The sequence below is a fragment of the Crocodylus siamensis genome, chromosome 6, assembly GCF_052110815.1.
Source record: "Crocodylus siamensis isolate JL-2025a chromosome 6, ASM5211081v1, whole genome shotgun sequence".
Lineage (NCBI taxonomy): Eukaryota > Metazoa > Chordata > Crocodylia > Crocodylidae > Crocodylus > Crocodylus siamensis.
In genome coordinates, this window is record NC_143400.1 from 4,980,881 (window position 1) to 4,999,685 (window position 18,805).

The following is an 18,805-nucleotide window of genomic DNA, read 5'->3' on the forward strand; positions in this document are numbered from 1 at the left end:
CTCCCGGCGTGCCCTGCCGCTCATTGGTTACGGCCTACGAACGTGACGGCGTCAAAAGAGAAACCACGTCTAGTCCGGGTGTGGGAGGGTCTCGTCCATCGTTACAAGGAAAGGCGCTGAAGTCACGCCGGGCGCCATGTTTGCTAAGGACCCCTCATTTCCGAGCCGGCTCCGGACACGCAGTGGAGATACTTCGCCGTCCCCGGCGCTGTTTAAAACAAAACCGAGATTAGCCGGATTTCATTCGCTTGCATCACGCACAGACTCTTCAGTTATCTAGGACTCGCCCATTTTACAGCATTGCCAAGTGAGGGAGACACAAGTGGAGGTTTAGTTCAGGTATCCACGTTGGGGTTTTTTTCTTTGCAAAAACCTGGTTGGTCTCAGAAAACACCTCACCTCCCGGACAACTCATCGCTTCAGGTCTATTATGCACATTTCTTTTTTTTAATTAAGCGGAAGTGGTTTCACCATCTTGCTTCACATATTTTAACGCGCTATCACCGGCGTGAGGGCTTCGTGGCGAACCGGGGCGGGGCAATGACCAACTGCACAGGGAGGAGTCCCCCGGACGCCAGTCACCACCAGCGCAGGCTATAGCACATTTTTTCCATGGCAACCCATGCTTTTACTCCTCCGAAGTGCCGGCCCCCAGCGCAGGCTTCCAGGTCCCGAGGCGCCTGCCCTGGCATTTCTCGCACTGAGGGCTTGGGCGCCTGCCTTGAGCAGCTCCCTGCGCCCTGGGGGGGGGGCGTCCCGGACCAGGGCAGGAGGCAAGGCGGCGGCCGCGGGCGGAGGCGGGGTCGGGCGCCTGTGTCCTCCCTGGTGGTCTAGTGGCTAGGATTCGGCGTTTTCACCGCCGCGGCCCGGGTTCGATTCCCGGCCAGGGAAGGCAGGCTTTTGATGCCCCAGCCTCCGGTGGAGCAGCAAGGCAAGGACACTGCAGGCAGGCTCAGCTTTTCTTCCCATTCCTGGGCTGCAAGTTCCTGCTGCCTTGCCATAGGCAGGCCTGGAGCTGAGTGCCAAAAGAAGCTGCCAGGGGTGGGATTTGAACCCACGCCTCCACAGGGAGACCAGGACCCCCAGGGCAGGGGAAGGACAGGGCCTTGAGCCTGGCGCTTTAGACCACTCAGCCACCCTGACAAGGGCTGGGGGCTCCTCCTGGCCCCCCACATGCTATTGCCCTGCATGCCCCAGGCAGGGACTTCGATGCCCCCTTGTCCCCGTTGTGAACGCCAGAGTCTTTCCCCCTCAGGTGGCAGGCACGCCGTGCAGGGGAAGAGCCGGGCCCGACCCTGCGGCAGAGGGCAAGAGAGAGCGGGCCTGGGCTCAGCCCAAGCGCTAGCCTGTTCTTCCCGGCTGGTCTAGTAGTAGAAGGGGCACACGTGCCGTCCAGCGTGAAGCCCCGCCCCTTGGCAGAAGCCCCGCCCCTGGCCGCCATCTTTAAAATGCAAGTGCTGGCCGTGAGCCCTGACGTTTGCCACCACGAGTTACAGCCGGTGCCCCAGAGGTGCTCCCCATTGCCCGTGCTCCGGTGGAGCAGCAAGGCAAGGACACTGCCGGCAGGCTCAGCTTTTCTTCCCATTCCTGGGCCGCAAGTTCCTGCTGCCTTGCCATAGGCAGGCCTGGAGCTGAGTGCCAAAAGAAGCTGCCAGGGGTGGGATTTGAACCCACGCCTCCACAGGGAGACCAGGAGCCCCAGGGCAGGGGAAGGACAGGGCCTTGAGCCTGGCGCTTTAGACCACTCAGCCACCCTGACAAGGGCTGGGGGCTCCTCCTGGCCCCCCCGCCACATGCTACTGCCCTGCATGCCCCAGGCAGGGACTTCGAGTCCCCCTTGTCCCCGTTGTGAACGCCAGAGTCTTTCCCCCTCAGGTGGCAGGCACCCTGTGCAGGGGAAGAGAGAGCAGTCCTGGGCACACCTCCACAGGGAGACCCAGACCCCCAGGGCACAGGAAGGGCAGTGCCTTGAGCCTGGCACTATAGACCACTCAGTGGCCCTTTGGCCCTTCCCTGGTGGTCTAGTTGTTAGGGTGCAGCGCTGTCATAGCTGCATGCAAGTAGGGGCCCTTGGTTTCCCTATGGATCACTCTGCAGCTGGGGTAGGGGTGCGTTCCCTTGAGTGCCTTAGCTTTCTAGGTTTGGAAAGTTGCCCAATGGGCTTGCAGTGGTGTAGTCCCCTAGTCCCGCAGAGGGCTCAGTTTAAAGCCCGGTCAAGCATGTGAACCAGTCTGGCTGAGAGAAACCTCCTCTCCATGGAGGGAGGTGGAGGCCATCTCTTCGCAGCAGTCCACTGCGTCTCTCGCCGAAGAGCAGACTGTGATCGTGAAAGCCAAAGCCTTCACCGTGCACCAGCGCTGCAGTCTTTGGTTGACTACCGTGATTCTCCTCTCCCTCCTCAGCCCCTAGGCCAAGACTGGGTGAATTAAGGAAAAAGACTGGGAAGATCGAGAAAAAGGCCAGGAGGATCGAGGAAGATGGAAATGATTTAATCGGACATGATGTGGCCAATTAAATCCTGGTTGACTGACTAGGGCCAGAGAAGTGGTGAGTGACTGGTGTTTGTGCTGACCGCCCTTCATGCCATCCAGTAAATAAGGACAAGTCAGAGGGTTTTGAAAGGGTGGACCTACTGGGCATCTTGAGGGAAGCCGAGCTATTGGTGGGCGGAAGATGTCCCAGTGCAGGATTATCAGAGTCTGGCTAATAAGTTTATTTCAATATCTTTTATTTTATCTCTGTTGCCCAAAGGAGAGATGAGGGAGAGCAGTGTTACTGAGGGCATACCCATGGGGGTGCAATGTGCCTGGCACAAGACGCATTGTAGTCTGCAGTTGGGTAGCCCACTGTTTCCCCACCAGTGTGCCACGGCACAAACGTGCGGTGTCAGAAATGAACAGGTGTGCCACTGAATTTTGCCATGGCAATGAGGTACAATAGGTACAAGGACGGGGAATGCCTTAACAGGTGTGCCACGGAAAATTTTTATTAATGTAAGTGTGCCTTGGGCTGGAAAAGGTTGGAAAACACTGGGGTAGCCACTACTTTGCTATGCGATGAACAAGCCCATGCACGGCACAGTATTCGGCAACTGAGTAACGTGGTGTGAGAGCAGATGAACGTCATGTATTTGGGACAAGGCGCTTATTGGACTAGCACCAGAGCTCCTCCCAAGTAGTTATAAATAACAGTAAGTCTCTCCTGTGCTTGCCCACTGCCTTCCCTCCTTCCTTGCATCCTTCTCAACTTTCAGGAGAAAATAGCTGGATTTGTCTATAGTTTTGTTTAGGTATGTAAACCAAAGTAAGTCAGGAACACAACTCAGGAGTCTTAAATCCCAGCACCTAGGCTTTCAGGGAGATAAACTGGATACTCTAATGACATTTTTTATCTCTAGATTCTTCTTTTAACTTCTGGGTACAGCTGCCTCCAGGAGCCCTTTAACACAATTTAAATAATTTCTTAAGGATTCTCCATTCAGAAGAGTTAGTCCTCAGAAGATTTTTCCTTGAAACCTTGCTTTAAAAAATAGGATCCCATCTAGAATTATATTCTCAACCACCGAATGACCAAGGGAAGCTTCCTGTAATAAGATGGAAATTACCCTCTCGGTGCTGACCAGGTCTCGGCCGCGTTTATCTTCTGATGATACCAGAGCTTGTGGCAATGCTGCTAGATTAGATTAAAAAACTGTCTTGCAAAATAGCAAAAAGGGGTCAGAGGGGCCAAAGAAACAGAAAGGCAGATGTTTTGGCTCTGGTTCATTGTAGCCTAGCCTAGGTCTGTGGAGGCTTTTGCAGAGTGAGAGTTGTAGGTCCCTTTTAGATGCAATGTTATTTCAAAGGAGAAAAAGAAATGACTAGTGAGTTAAGATTGCAGGTCCTTTTGCCAGTCTCTTTATTGCAAAGTAATTATATTCTCTTTTGTTTGCGTCAGGGGGCCAGGCCATGAAAGGTCTTGTCTGGGAAACTGTTAATAGAATTTATGCTAATTTGATGATTCTGGCAGTCGCTACAGGAAGTGCCTCATATTTTCAGGCAATAGAAATTCAGTCTGCATTTCTGCAATGAGCTAGCTCCGGCTGCTCATCCAATCACAGCGCCCCATCCTACAGGGGACTCCCTCACTACCATGGCCCTATGGGAGACCTTGGCGATAGGCTATGTGCCTGATGGTGTTTCAGCCAATCTGATTGAATTAACATATTGAGCTCTTAACCTGAGACTCAAGGATGTGGAGGCTGGCATGGTACTGGGAGAGACTGGTAGGGGTGAGTTTTTTCCTAGTGAAAACACTCCCCTGCAAGAAAAGTGTGCATCACCCTGTGCTAATGAGCAGCCCTATCACAGGAAACCATCGGGCAGTCCCACGCTCCTGAGAAACCTCATAAATAGGAAGCGTGTGCCCAGCTCCCAACTAGTAACAAAACAGCCAGTCTGCTTCAACTAGCTTGCTCCCGCATCCATACGGCTGAGGGCAAGTGAAACTCAGGGGCATCCGAACCCTGAGCCCCCAGGCGTGGGCCTGCACGTAGGATGCCTGCCAAATGATTTGGAAACATCTGAAGCCCTGGGTGAAAGTGGAGGATGTTTGCCAGTCAATCAGGACTTATAGTAGAGATGATATCTTTTATTAGACCAACAAGACTTTTGCAAACATTTTTTCTTTAATTGCAAGTTTTCGGGCACAAACACCCTTCATCAGGCATTGGAGAAAAGATTGTACATGTTCTCCTGGGTAGAAATGGAAGTTCATATATCATAGGATTTCACAGAGGAGTCAATAGATAAAAAACTCTGGTAGCAGGGCCACTTATGGTTCTTGACTGACTCACAGGTTTCACTGATTTGACTTGGAGCATGAAAAAAATTGCGTAACACCCCCCCCCCCAAAAAAAACCCAGTTCTGCTTCAGCAGAGCCCCACATTCACGCCACTCCAATAAGCAATCATCGTGTGCAAGCCAGTCTTCAGGAGTGAAGTTTTCCAACAACAGTAGGGTAGCAACGAATTAAAGCGTAGAGCGCTGCAGCTGCAAAAAAGAACAGACAAAAAGAGCTTCGAGCCATGTTCTGAATGGGTTAGTATTATAACAGCATTTAATAAAAGGTTAAAAATTGCTCTAACATCAAAGATGGAAAGAACATCCAGGTTTCCCTCGCTTTATGCTGTACGTGCATTCCTACAAAAAAGCGCATAACTCAAACTCACGTCAAGGGAACCTACTTTACAATGTAGCAAATAGGGATACGATCCAAGACTTCACCCCAGACCCATTTCTACCACTTTTACAAGGCAGTTTTGGTACTTGCCAACAGCAGAGAGTACAGCACTGCTGCACGGCTCACAGCTCCCGGGGCGCCATGCTGACGGGGCCAAACTGGGCCAGGCTGCAGGGGCTGGCGCTGCAGAGGAGCCGGGCATGGGGCTGTCCCTGAGCCGGGGGCTCACAGCAGACCTCCCCTGCCGCCCGTGCCGCGCATGTGGGGTGGAATGAGGGCAGCGCCGCTATGAAGACCCCAGCTCAGGGACAGCCTCGCACCCGGCTGCTCCGCAGCACCAGCCCCTGGGGGTTTCACGGGGAGAGCGGGGGGCACGAGCAGGGCCAAGGGGTTGTTGCGGGGGCAGCACATGGTGCCACTCCCTGGCCTGTGGCATCACTCCCACAATGTACTCATCGCATAAGAGTGCATTTACCCAGCACGTAACAAATTGTTGGTATTAAAAGGGTCATTGCATAAGAGCGAATTTGCACATACAGAACCCGCATAAAGCAAGGGAAACCTGTGCTGCTGTTGGCCCGCAGGATTTTGTCTATGTTGAATCTTAATTAACCTTTCCCTCTGGACACTTTCTGCCATCAGGTGGCACTGTACTCCTTGATGTGAATCATAGGTTTACCAGTTAGAGACTGGAAAGACCCCAGCAACGATTATTCCCCAAAATATTGTCCATACCAGTTTTAAAAACTACCTCCAAAGACAGGTGTCCAGGTTGTAGCCGTATTGGTCTAGAGGAAAAAACAATCAGGGCTCATGGACAGAGGCAATATCTTTTATTAGACCAACAAGGTTTTTGCAAAATTAAAGAATTTTTTTTGCAAAAATGTGTTGGTCTAATGAAAGATATCACCTCTGTCCACGAGCCTCCAAGGACAAGATTGTGTTGCATATGCTGGGGTATGGATTTATTTCAAGAACCAAGCGGGACTTTGATCTCACACCAGCATAAATCAGAAATCATTCTGCTGAGGCTGGATGACATGGCTGTAAATGAGATGTAAGCCGGGCCAGAGTCAGGCCCTCTGTGCAGTTTTCTACAATCCCTTCATACTCTAAATACCTAAATGACTTCTCAAGATCACCAGGAAATACTTCAGATTTGCTGTCTGTCCGCAGATGGAGAGAATGGGAAAAGAGTAAGGGTCCCAAGTAGAGGCCCCTTATGTGGACTCCATGGCAAAGAAGTCCCAATTTCTTTGAAACATCATTGTCCCAATTCTCCAGCATGGTCCTGAAGGTGCCGTCCCCCTCAAGCTGCCAGCTTTGAAATGGAATAGCTTATTAGGCCTCATTTCAAGTGGATCCCGCGCATCTTTGCCGGGATCCACAGCACATCATTTTTGAAGGAGCAGGTGCATAAGTAGCAATGTTTTGGCCAAATTCCTGTTTGAAAGATTACATTTGGCCAGTCCCAAAATGCCCCCTTCTCAAGCACAGACCCTGTTCTTTCCTGCCCCAGCTCTTCTGTGGAATTGCTGCAAGACACCCCAGAGGTGTCTGCATTTTGGAGGAGGCAAAGCAATCCCTATATATAGTCTGTAAAGCACTTTAGGATCCTCATGGATGAAAGGCACTATGTATGTGCAAGATCATTATCATTCTGATTAACATAGCTCTTAAGCAGTATATAAACGGGCTCCATAATTTATAGAAATATGGCATAATGATAGCTTATTAATGTCATTTCTCGAAGAAGTTTCTTTTTAAATAATTCCCCAGCACATATTTTCTTTGCAAACACCACTTTTCTGTTTCAGTAGGGTTGATTTTTCAATATTGCTGGATGCTCGCAGCACCCTTCTCGATGGTCGCTGAGATGCCCAGAGCTGCGTGCAAAGATTTAAACATGCAGGTCATTTTCTAGGAGGACACGTGTAGGCAGAAATATGCACCGTAAAGCTCAGGCAATCAGAGAGATGCCAATGCACTGCCCCTCACGGCAGAGAAGAGACAAGGACTCAGCTGCGATGCACATCAAAGGGACACTTTATGGAGGCTGCTGGACACAGAGACCTGCCATGTCGTTTTCTTTAGTTGTCTAGCTCCCAGGTGCACTGCACAAATGTCACCACACAGAGTTTTTCCAGGTCCTGACCAAGACTCAGCTGCAGAAAAGAGTGACGGTAGCCTACCGACGATAACATCTTCTGCCTTTCTAAGTGGACCTGGAGCTTGTGCAAGTGCCCTTAATATTGTAATTCTGAACCAAAAGCCCATACCTGAATTCCTAGAGTGTGTGTGGAATTTAAATTTATATTCTGCATCTCACATTGCATCCCAAGTTTAGATTTAATTCAGGGAGGTATTTGATCAGGGTGCTTTACACAAATCAAAAGGAATCCTATTTACCTATTTACCTTTCTTGACTATGCCTTCCACCCAGGAAGAGCACACACCGAGTGCAGAGACTTCCTCAGCCTGACGAAGGGCTTTGAAACCCAAAAGCTTGCTATAACGTTTTTTTCCAGCTATATAAGTTGGTCTAATAAAAGATACCACATTCACTCAAAGAACCTTGTCTGCCTATGTCCTGAGACCAACATGGCTACAACTTACCCTCCTATATTTACCTATCACATTTTCTTTCAAGGAAGGCACAGCTCCGCTGGTCTTGCTCTCTCTACCCCCAGAAATGGAGAGAGCCAACCCATCGTAGAACCAGCCTGCCTTCTCTAACAGACTTTATTGTGCTCCCCTCCAGGAAACATCACCCCGGAGCCCTCTCCTCCTCCAAAAACACAGTAGCACCATATCCCTAGATGGAAATGTGAAAGCAGCTCTGGGAACAGGGCAAGCCAGGGTAGTGGAGAGCTCTGGCCGACCTAGAGGGCAGACTTCCCTTCTGTTCCCTCTCTCCTTATCAGCTGTTTGTCTTGTGCTTTCTCCCTCCCGGGATCAGGCTCTCTCCATTTTTCTCTCTCTGCCCCAGGGGATCGATTTATCCCTACACTTTCATCTTTTTTCTTTTTCTGGGATCTCTTTCTCAGGGGATTCATTTAGCTATCTCAGTGCTTTTCTTGTGCTCTCCCTGGAGTCCATCTCTCCAACACATGCTAGAATCTTGCTCTCGTCTGCATCAGCTACAGTTGACCCAATAACGCATGATTAATAATGGGACCCAAAATGCCTCCCTTTGTCTTGTCCCAAGAAATAGCCAAGGTTTCTCAACTATGCTCCCTCGTAAAGAATTCAGTAGTTTGTAGGTACTGTGGGTTATTGTGGCTCCTCAGGAATGGCACTTGGTCAGCGTTGTCATTTCGGTCTCTGAGCTATGCTAGTTCAGTCTGATTCTTCAGGCAAGTCGAGAGGCATTACTGGGGTGGGCAAAATGCGGCCCGTGGGCTGGATGCAGCCTGCCAGGCCATTCTATCGGCCCACAGGGCCCCTAAAAATTTAGAAAATTAATATTTATCTGACCCTGGCTGCCTGTCATGCAGCCCTCCATGGCTTTCCAAAACTCAGTAAGCAGCCCTCTGTCTGAAATAATTGCCCTCCCCTGATTTAGACCCTTTCCCTGGCTAGGCAGGAATGTAAACCAAGCTCATGTAAAGGTCTCTGCCAGAGAAACCAAGCTGCCTGCACCTGTGAAGAGTGAACAGCCACAACGCTCATCTAGGACCAGGTACTGGTAACCCTTCCTGCCAATAAGCAGCACCTTATGCTAGGAGTGAGCCCACTGATTTAAATAAAGGGACCAGAATCCCTGCAACAAATGCTCAGTTTTACGATCTGTCACCACATCCATCCATCCATCCGTTGCCATAGATACCCTCTCTCTGTTGCTATATGTATCTGTCTGTCTATTGCCATATGCATCCCCATGTCTATCCAGCTAGCCTCACGGATACCCAACTCTCTATCGCCAACAGGAGCGTGTTGTTTTAGGGCCAGTCCTTATATGATCTCTCCCAGGCCTTTGGAAAAATGAAAGGAGGGGAGGAGACGATGGGAAATGAGTTCATTCAGCGGTTTGTTTTCCACTAGGGTGTTTGAGTCCTTGCTCTTGGGAGAAAGTAGTTTAGACGAGGACATTTGGGCCACCTGGCTATTTATAGAGACCTGGAAATGGTGCTCCGACAAGGCTGCAAGAACACAGACACACAGAGACTGCCTGTCAGTCTGTTCGATCCTGTTCCAGAAGAAGCACAGCTGAGCGAACAGAGAGGACGCGGAGCAATCTGGTCTCTCTCGGCAGATTTGTTTACCCGGTTACTCAATAAAAATCTGCCCTTATCGGAGGGTCCGCTGCAAATCACTGGGTGCTCCAGGAGAAGATCTAAGTGTACCAGTAAAATAGCACATAAAATAAAGGCAGGGCTAAAGGAAGATTTACAAAGAGAGAGTGCAGGAGCCGGCACGGCAGGGTAGCTGAGGGAGCCATGCAGGAGGGAGTGGGCTGGGGGATATGCCACACAGGAAGGCAGAGAGCTTGGGAGGGAAACAGGAAGGTAGGAAAGAAAAGAGCCTCGTGATGAATAGAGCAGGGGATTGGGACTGGATCACAGTTTTCTTCCCGAGTCTGACACAGAACCCGTGTGACACTGGACAAGCCGCTCGCTTGCTGGGCATCAGGTTCCCATCTCAGAAGTGGCAGCGGTGATTTTTCTCCGTCCCATGGACATGGGCGGGTGTTGGTGAGGTGCTCCAGTGCCCTGGCGATGAAGGCTGAGATGGTGATAGACAGACACCGTATGGAGCTGGAGTGTGACACCCTCGCCCCCCCCTGCTCACTTGGCACAGGAGCAGGGTTCAGTTATCTGTGATATCTGCCCCCAGCCCCGAGTCAGGACAAAACTCCTTGGAGAATCCAAGAAACATTTGTTTCTTGACTCATAGAAAAACAGGCCTGGAAGAGATCTCTGGAGGTCACGTCTGGACCAGACCCCTGCCTGAGGCAAAAGGATCCCCATCCAAACCCAAGACAAGTCCTTGTCTAATCTATTCCCCAAACTGCACAATCAGCCCTGCTGCGCAAGGTGCCAAGAGCTCCCCAACCTGCCCCAGGTGACGCGGGAGGGGGGGAGGACTGTCAACATCCTGCCGTAAGGCAGGGGAAAGACAGGAGATCTCTCTAGTGAGGCAGGACAGGTCTTCACAAGTATATTGTGGAGCCAGAACAGAAGACAGGACTCCCAGCTCTCATCCTTTCCTCCCACTAACCACCCCACTAAACTACCTCCTGTGTCAGGCTTTTGGGCTGTATTATGTCTGGGATGCTCAGGGGCTCATAGACGCTCAAGATTAAGGCGCATCTGAACTCTGCCAGCCCTTCCCCCTAAAGTCTGAGAACTGAGACACAGCGCAGTGCCGTCTATACTCTCGTTTGGACAACTGAGTTTTGGACATGTGTTTGAAGACACTGCAGCCCACTACTGAATCCCGGCATCGGCTACTGCCGGTGCCCAGTATCACCTATGGCCACTGATTCCCTTGTAACGAACTCAGGGAACTGCACATTATCGCTCCTGCGTGAATATCTGTAAGGAAGCACAAGGCCTTGGGACTGCGGGGGCTTTCAGTGCTGCACTAAAGATAGCCGTGGTCCTCCAGCCTACCTCTCTAGCAGGACAGCTCCTCTTAGGAGACGAGTCTTCAGCTGCCGGCTCCTCCGTGCTCTGCAGCCTGTAAAGCTGTTACAGGAGGCCCCATCCCTGAGCAGATAAACAAAATGAAAAATGATTAGAGCAATGCATTTGCTGTCACTGGCAATAATGCTGCTGTAGTAGACAGGGAAGATTTGATTCCCAATTCTCCTGGGGCCCTCACCACCCCTTGCCAAGTCAAGCAAGCTGAGCGGCGAGCTGGTTGACACGTCACTCACAAGATCAAGCCCAAGGACGAAACAGGAGGACCAGGACAGCTGCGCTTCTGGCCCACGACTTCCCTTGGGGCTTATAGCATCTCGCTCAAAGGGAGGAGAGCTGAAGAGGTTGCTTGCTCCCTACAACCGCTACCCCAAAGCTTTTTGGCAGATCTGCTTATTCCACAGGCCCCAGGTGGGCTGCTAACATTGCCTCCCAAATTCTGTTTTAAGGCAGCAAAAATGAGGGTGGGAAGGAGGACGGATCACAAAACTAATCCCAGAGTCAATGAAACCCCAGAAAGAATGAACTTTCAGGCCCCGATTCACCCCTGCCTCACACTATGTGCCATCTGCACCCATTGCCCTGCTGTCTGCCTGCACACCCGGCACAGCTGTAAATGAAGGCACCAGGTGGATCAGTTCTTCGGGTGCTCCCTTCCCACTGACATCGATAGCTGTTGAGAGCATTTAGCTCAGTACAAGATCAGGTCCCACGTTGGGCTTATCAAGCAAATTGCCCACTCAAAGCTTAACATTGCATGAGAAGTCAGATGTTCTCAACAGAGTGCACCCGCCTAAATAAAGCACATTATCCTGCCAGCGCAGCACCCTACAATCTTCCCTTCCTCTCTCCATACTGCGGGGACGACATGTGCACTCACAGGCTTATTTGTGTAAAGAAAACTGCGGCTTAACCTGTAGGTAGCCACAAGACTTGGGAACGGTGCAGGGGTGGGGGTTCACAGACCCTGTTTTACCATTTTTCTTCTTTACAGAGCAGAAGTTGTACATCTCATGCTACACGAGAGGTAGCGGGGAGTGCTCCCAGGTGACGTCAAGGGTGGACGGTGAGAAATTGTGGCTGATGCTGGGGATGGCTGATACCGGGCCCCAGCAGTAGTGGATGCTGGGATTCAGCAGTGGGCTGCAGCTTCTTCAAGCACCCTGTCTCCAAAACTCGGTTGTCCCAAAGAGAGAATAGATGACGCTGAGCTGTGTCTCAATTCTCAGACATTAGTTGGAGGCGCTGGCAGAGTTCAGATGACTAAGGCTGCTCCGTCATAAATGGCAATACTCTCTGGGCTTTATCACGTGCTTCAGCCAGCTGGAGAACAAAGAGTTGAATCTCATTTATTTTTAAATCCTACTGTACTTGTTTTTATGAATCAGCTCCTCAGTTTCTGCCTGGCTGGAGTTTATGTTTCCCTTTAAAACATTAAACATTATCTGTCAAGCTAGGACTTCCTATGCAGACCAACTGGCTGCCATAAGTCCCACCTCCTATCATTCATGGTGTTTGCTTATCCTTCATGAATGCCATTTCAACACCCTCCCACCTCCACATGGTGAAATGCATCAGGGTGGTTCTGCAGAGAGAATCAAATCTCAAGGGGAAAACTGGGACCTACGTGAAGGCATGAATTTGGGAGGTGACGGGCATGACTCTCCTCTCACCTGTTTGCAATCAGGAGGAGCACTCCTGAAGCCAGGGAAGCGCAATGGTATAAGGAAAGGGAGATCCAGCCAGCAGGGAAAAAAAAAACCCAGCCTAGAAACAACCAAAGGTGTCTAATTGTGGTCAACTGATGTCATTCTGATCTCTGTGGAGCTATACTGCTTTGCGCCAGCTGAGGACCTGACCCTGTTTTCAAAGAATGGGAAAAGGGAGGGGGCATTAATGTGGCCACACATCCATACACAAGTACTGGTTACTGCTTCAGGTCCCCAGGAAGAAAGCTGTCTCTTCTCCTCCTCCACTGATATCCTGTTCCCATTCAGCCTCTCTCCTCTTTCCTACCCACACGCAGAGGTAAATAGCAAAGTACCTGTAACAACTTAACTGAGAGTTCTTACCCTCTCTCAGAAATGTCAGGAAATTGGTCTATCAGCTACCCAGGGCCTGCTTCATCGTTGTCCAGCACCTTGAGGAGACATTTCTATCCCTGCAAAGACCAAGCAAGATGCTACGGCAGGACAACTGAGCAGAGGATCGAGCCAGTAGCCTCAGTGCAAATGATAAGGAAGTCCAAGGCTAGAAAGCACCTGGCCTCTGAGCAGCCAGGAGGCTCCAGCCTAGAAACAACCTGCTTTTCAACAAGCTCCCTTAACATAACCAGGGATATAGTGACTTCGGTTCACAAGGCTCCAATCATATTAACCTTTAGCACACACCATCCACCTTTGACCTTCTCATTTGTACAACAGAACCACAGCCACCTTCATTGCCAAGAAAACCACTGAGCCCGCTGGATATGGGCTGGTTTTGATCTTGAACAGCTTAATTCCTGACCCTGCAACCCTTACTGCCCTGAAACGTACCGAAGGTCCTAGCTTGTGCCCACCTAAAACCGACAACATGTGAAATCAGCTTTAAAGACCAAGGGGATCTTGTGAACGTGTGTGTGTATGTACGTATGTGCTCACAAGCTTACCCATTATGTGTATTTCCTGAATTTGTTAGAGATGGAATGGAGTTGGTTTGCATGTTTTGCTGACGTGTAGTGAACATATCTGTGTATGTACAACTATACGTGTATCCGGTGTGTTAAGTATTTATACAGGAGAGCTAAGTGATTGCGCTCAATACTGTATGGTGTGTAGGCTATTATATGCTGCACGGGTCCCTGTGCCATGGTACTCAAATGTCTGGTGCATTAAGGATACAGAATCATAGGAAAATAGCATTGGAAGGGAGATCAGGTAGTCACCTTGTCCAACCCCTCGCGCCAGGCAGGATCACCTCTGACTAAACCATCCATCCAGCCAAGTGTTCGTGGTGTGCAGCTGGTGTGTGATGGTGGTGACTGTGGATGCACAAATGAATCTTAACCTATGCATACATGAAAGAAAATAGAAGCTTTCTGTTTGAATCTGTGAGCATAGATCATCACAGCAATGCGAGGTGTATGCTAGCAAACTCTCTCCATCCTGCATGCACGTTAAAAAGACCCTGACATCGTCTGATAGATTCTCCTGAAACAGCCGAGTCTGAAATAAATACACCATCCATTAGAAGTGAACTGTTTTATAAAGATTTTTCTGCCCACCTTCTGCTTATAAGGATCTTTGCAGTAAGGGAAAATCCGACCATACGGGGGAAATTTTGAAACTTGCTACACAAAGGTGTCCTCACTTGCCTACAGAAAATAGACACAAGATCCAGATTTCCCCCCACCACCACCCTCAAAACTCATTCGGTTTCAGTCATTCTCAGTGCTATGAAGAGCAACAAAAGGGTCACAAATTTTCAGCTACATTATACTCAGAATTGATAGTGTTATACATTATAATTACACTCACTAACTCACCTTGTGCGCCAGGCTGCAGGGCTCCTTGAGGGCTGAATACAGTCCAGGGCACGTGGTGGTGGTGGCGGCGACAGCTCTGGCTCTGGCATGGGACACATTAGCACAGCTCCGGCTCCCACCTCATGCCCCATGCCAGAGCTGAAGCTGCTGCATGCCCTGTGCCCCAGTGGCCGCTCTAGCACAGCATGAAGCATAGGGCGCATGGTAGTGGTAAGGCTTCAGCATGGGGCAGCGGAGCTGACAGCCAAAAAGCTGGGACCATGGCAGTGGTGACCAGCAAAGCTACTAGAGGGCAGCCGTGGATGCATTGGCTCTCACTCACTCTTCTGCCACTGCTTGCCCTGTTGACCAGAGCCAGTGCCCCAGATTCTGCAACAGGTCACTCCAGCCCACCCATGCCCCACAACTTCAGGCAGCATGCTGGTAGCCTGGCAGGCTTGATATTGTGGCTCCAAAGTCTGGATCTGGCCCACAAGCCATATGTTTGTCACCCCTGAACTAATGTATCCCAACAGAACAGCTGTGACCTAGAAGGGTCAGCACCATTATTTCCTTTTGCCATGAGGAAAGTGAAGTGACTTGCAGTAGCCACGTGGCTGGTAACTGGGAAAACAAAAGGCTGATGTTCAGCACTTGCTAGTTCCCAACTAAGTGCTTCTGTGATTCTTATGTCAGGTCCTCTTCCATTTTCCTCCTCTGCAAACTAGGGGTAATGATAGTGATCTGTCAGCCTGTGTCACGTGATTTAATTCCAATTAAAGATGCAGGGATCTAGGAAAGGAAGATGATTATGTGGTTTAAGCAGTGGCCAACGACTCGGGGACATCCAGATTTGTGACCCATCAGTGCTGCAGGCCTCTTTGTGAGCCCTTGGGTAGGCCACGTCTCTGTCTGCAAATGGGAATAACCACCATTCCTGTGTCTTTGTCCAGTTAGCCTGCAACCTCAAGGTTAAGACTGCCTCTTGAGCTGCATTTGTGCAGCACCTCGCAGAAAGCAGTCCCAAGCTTCTGAGGCCTCTAGATGCTACTGTAGTGCAAGCAGCATGAGCCTTGCCTGGCCTTTGTCCCCATATCAGTATCTCAGAGCACTTTACAGAGGTGAGTGTGTCATTTTATGTACTTACAACCAATTATATTTCCATGCTGCCATGCTCTGATACAGTGCCACAACATTTTGGTCACAACCACAGCATGACCAGGTGTAAATTGCAATGTTTCTCTAGTTGTAAGAAATCCATGGCCACCTTCAAACCTCAGAAATGTCACCTATCGCACATCACAGCAACGAAGACATTTGAGAGAGCAAAGGGAACAGGTCTCCTGCCTTATAGTTCTGGACCTCTATTCCTGAGCTAACAGAGGATCCTGAGTAGCTATTACTAGGATGAGGGCGTACAATGCGCAAGCAAGCAATTCAGATTTCACCCAATGTCGAGCAGCGGCGTGCCTAGAAATGCATGCACACACACATTCCCCTCCCGAATTCATTATACCATTAACACATTTTGTAAAAGCTTCTTGCAAAATTCAGTCCAGCAGAAATGTGACTATTTCCCTATTTGGTGCACAGTTGTGAAAGGGGCAATGGCATGGTCCATTAAAAAGTGAGCAGCTTCTACAAGGCAGAAGCATCCATCGTTTAACCACAGGAGCGGCATGTGGAACCGGCTCTCTTGCAGGTGCACAATTCACCAACCATGGATCAGTCAACAGCGGAGAACAAACAAGAAAGACCTGCACTGGAAGCAACGAGCTTGTGTCAACAGAGCAAAACTCTGTGCTGATCGCTGTGGTAGGCAATTGTCCTCATCCATGGCCCCATTGGTAGAAGGGGACAGAGTACTATACTGTGACTGCACAGCTGACTCATGTGCCTTGCACAGTGGGCACTAGGTGTTGCCAACTCTGCTTGAATCTATTCCAGGAGGTTTCATTACATGACGTAAAAACATTAATGAGTCATTACATCAGGAAGGCAAATGCACTTCCTATTACATTTAAAAAACGCACTGGACTACTGTATAAATTGGATTCAACATTTAATATTTATTTTAATGAATGCCGTATCATTTATCTCCCAGGAGACTCTCAGCAGAGATTTATATCTAATTCCTGGAGACTCCAGGGCAATCCTGGGGGGTTGCATGTACAGCTTGCAAGTCAGTGTGGCAAAGAACAACTGTGAGAGCATGGCTGCACTGATGGAGTAAGCCTCGTATCAAATTGCTTGGCACTATGGCTCCTCTTGTGCTTGGTCTGTACGCAGACAGGTGCTGGGAAGGCTGCCATCAGCCAGCTATGGTAAGGCCAGGCCTGTGCTGGGGTCAGAACAGCACTTTCCAAACCATGAAATTGCCTTTGATTTTTTTTCTGTTATGACAATGACAGATTTTTGAATTTTGCCTTTCTTTCTGCAGGCCTCATCTGCGGATTAAGCAGCTGGGAGTCTGGAACAAGTGAGAGCCCTCCCCTCTTCTAACCCCTTTGCCATGCAAAGGGAGAAAATTAATCTTCCAGCCTCCTCTGATATTTGGCTGAATTACAAGCTGGGAATGGAGATAAAGTGCAAGCAAAAGGAAAGTACAGGTACAGCAGAGAGCCCAGTCACTTGGCACAGGCCTTTGTCCACACAGATAAAGACTTTCCTGTGTCATGAATAATTCACCAAGCATTGCCTCCCCTCAACCCCTGAATGGGCTCATTTCCCTGTCCTAAAGTCTGGTCTCTTATTTTAACTCCCTGCCTCCTGGAATGACGGAAAATCATCAGGGGTTTTGAGTAAGCGTGCACTTCACTGGCTGCAAATGTGTATGTAGGAGAACGCATAAGCATGCATGTAACTGGGTGTGCTCGTGAGTGTCAAAGTTTGCACAACAGTGAGCGCATCTACACGAGACACTTAATGCACAGTAGACTAATTCTACTGTGCATTAGTGTGTCATGGCAAAAACCATGCAAATGTGCTAATGAGCAGTAAAATTAGTCTACTGTGTATTAAGTGTCACAAAAAGACCATGCACCGTTGCTACTGTGCATTAGCGCCAGCTACTGTGAATGTATGTAGTACGTCATATTAGAAGTCCTAAACTTAATGCACCGTAGCAGTGGTGCACTAATGCACATGTAGATGCACCCAGTGTCAGAATACAGAGGTATGCTAGGGTGTAACCGTATATTTTTCTGTTTGCAGGTACGTGCCGGAGTCTGACTGTTATGTGTGCACACATACATGGCTGCACATACAGATGTGTGAAGATGCGCATGACGGAACCTAGTTTTGTGCTGTTACATACTTGTGCATATCACTGTGTGGGTTATCTGTACACGTATACCCATTAATTTCAGCTTTACTGTAACCCTCTTTTCTGTGTACCCTGTGTATATTTGCATGAGTATAGCCATGTGTGCTGCTTCTTGTCCCAGTGAAATACTAACTTCTACTGTGTACTATGGAAAAGATACTACAGTTCATCCCAAACATGGCTGCTTTCAAGTGACAGGTGACATGAAACCTGGATAAGATTTATATGTCTGCCTTTTAGGAGAAATGTACTATCACTGCACATATAAAGATTATGTGTCAACTTTCTGTACGTCCTAAGGGTTTTCCTCCATGTCTTGTTCAAAATCCAGGAGGCTTTGCATGGTTTCCCTAGATCCCTCTGCCTTTTCGGTTGGATACAGTTCCCTTCACTTCATATCTAAAGCACTGTGTTTTAAATTGCACCATCCCAGATACGGCCACATAATTCTTGTAGTTTTAGATGATTTTGTAAAGATTTGTGGGATCCACCAACTTGAACAGAACTTAAAACATCTAAGACTGTTACAGAAGGGAAGCCAGTGAGAGCGTGGCAATCCTGTGTTCTGGGGTCACTTGACCATGACAAAAGTAAGGGATGCAATTCCCTTCCTGGTAACTCTGGGTGTATCATCTAGGGGCAGTTATATGGTTGTCACTTGGATCCTCCTCTGTGTCTAGCCAAGGTAGAAGGAAAAGCTGAAAATTCAGAAGGAATAGGTAAAGTCCGGATAATCATACATTTTGTGGCGATCCTTTATTAGCACTGTAAGTTGCAGCCCAGTGCATCAAACTGCAAAACCATTGCTGAGTCAGCCTATAACTGTACTTCACCATAGCCCACGGTGTACAGCTGCACTGCAAAAACTGGGTCAGCCCAAGACATTTCCTGCCCTGCACCCTGGGGCAAGTCACCAGAGACCTGGCAGAAATGGTGCTTTAGTGCAGGGGTGGGCAAAATGCAGCCTGGGGGCCAGATGCGGCCTGCCAGGCCATTCCATCTGTCCCATCAGCCCTTAAAAAATTTAGAAAATTCATATTTATCATGCGGCCCACAACGGCTTGCCAAAACTCAGTAAGCGGCCCTCTGCCCAAGATAACTGCCCGCCC

The 18,805-nt window shown here is 49.3% G+C and overlaps 1 long non-coding RNA gene and 3 other non-coding genes across 5 annotated transcripts; 2 read left to right on the forward strand and 2 right to left on the reverse strand.

Annotated features, from left to right (window-relative positions):
- Positions 1 to 117: 117 nt before the first annotated feature.
- On the forward strand, positions 118 to 17,904 carry LOC149860641 (uncharacterized). Of its 2 annotated transcripts, XR_016443061.1 has the most exons (4): positions 118 to 423; positions 2,403 to 2,547; positions 16,812 to 16,980; positions 17,585 to 17,904. It is a non-coding gene; the product is annotated as an uncharacterized LOC149860641 (long non-coding RNA). The 2 variants fall into 2 exon arrangements; XR_016443060.1 differs by having other exon boundaries at positions 118 to 2,547.
- On the forward strand, positions 820 to 891 carry TRNAE-UUC (transfer RNA glutamic acid (anticodon UUC)). Its single transcript has one exon. It is a non-coding gene; the product is annotated as a tRNA-Glu (tRNA).
- Positions 1,034 to 1,143, reverse strand: TRNAL-CAA (transfer RNA leucine (anticodon CAA)). Its single transcript is given in 2 exon segments — positions 1,034 to 1,088; positions 1,106 to 1,143. It is a non-coding gene; the product is annotated as a tRNA-Leu (tRNA).
- TRNAL-CAA (transfer RNA leucine (anticodon CAA)) lies at positions 1,650 to 1,759 on the reverse strand. The gene is given in 2 exon segments: positions 1,650 to 1,704; positions 1,722 to 1,759. It is a non-coding gene; the product is annotated as a tRNA-Leu (tRNA).
- Positions 17,905 to 18,805: the final 901 nt, after the last annotated feature.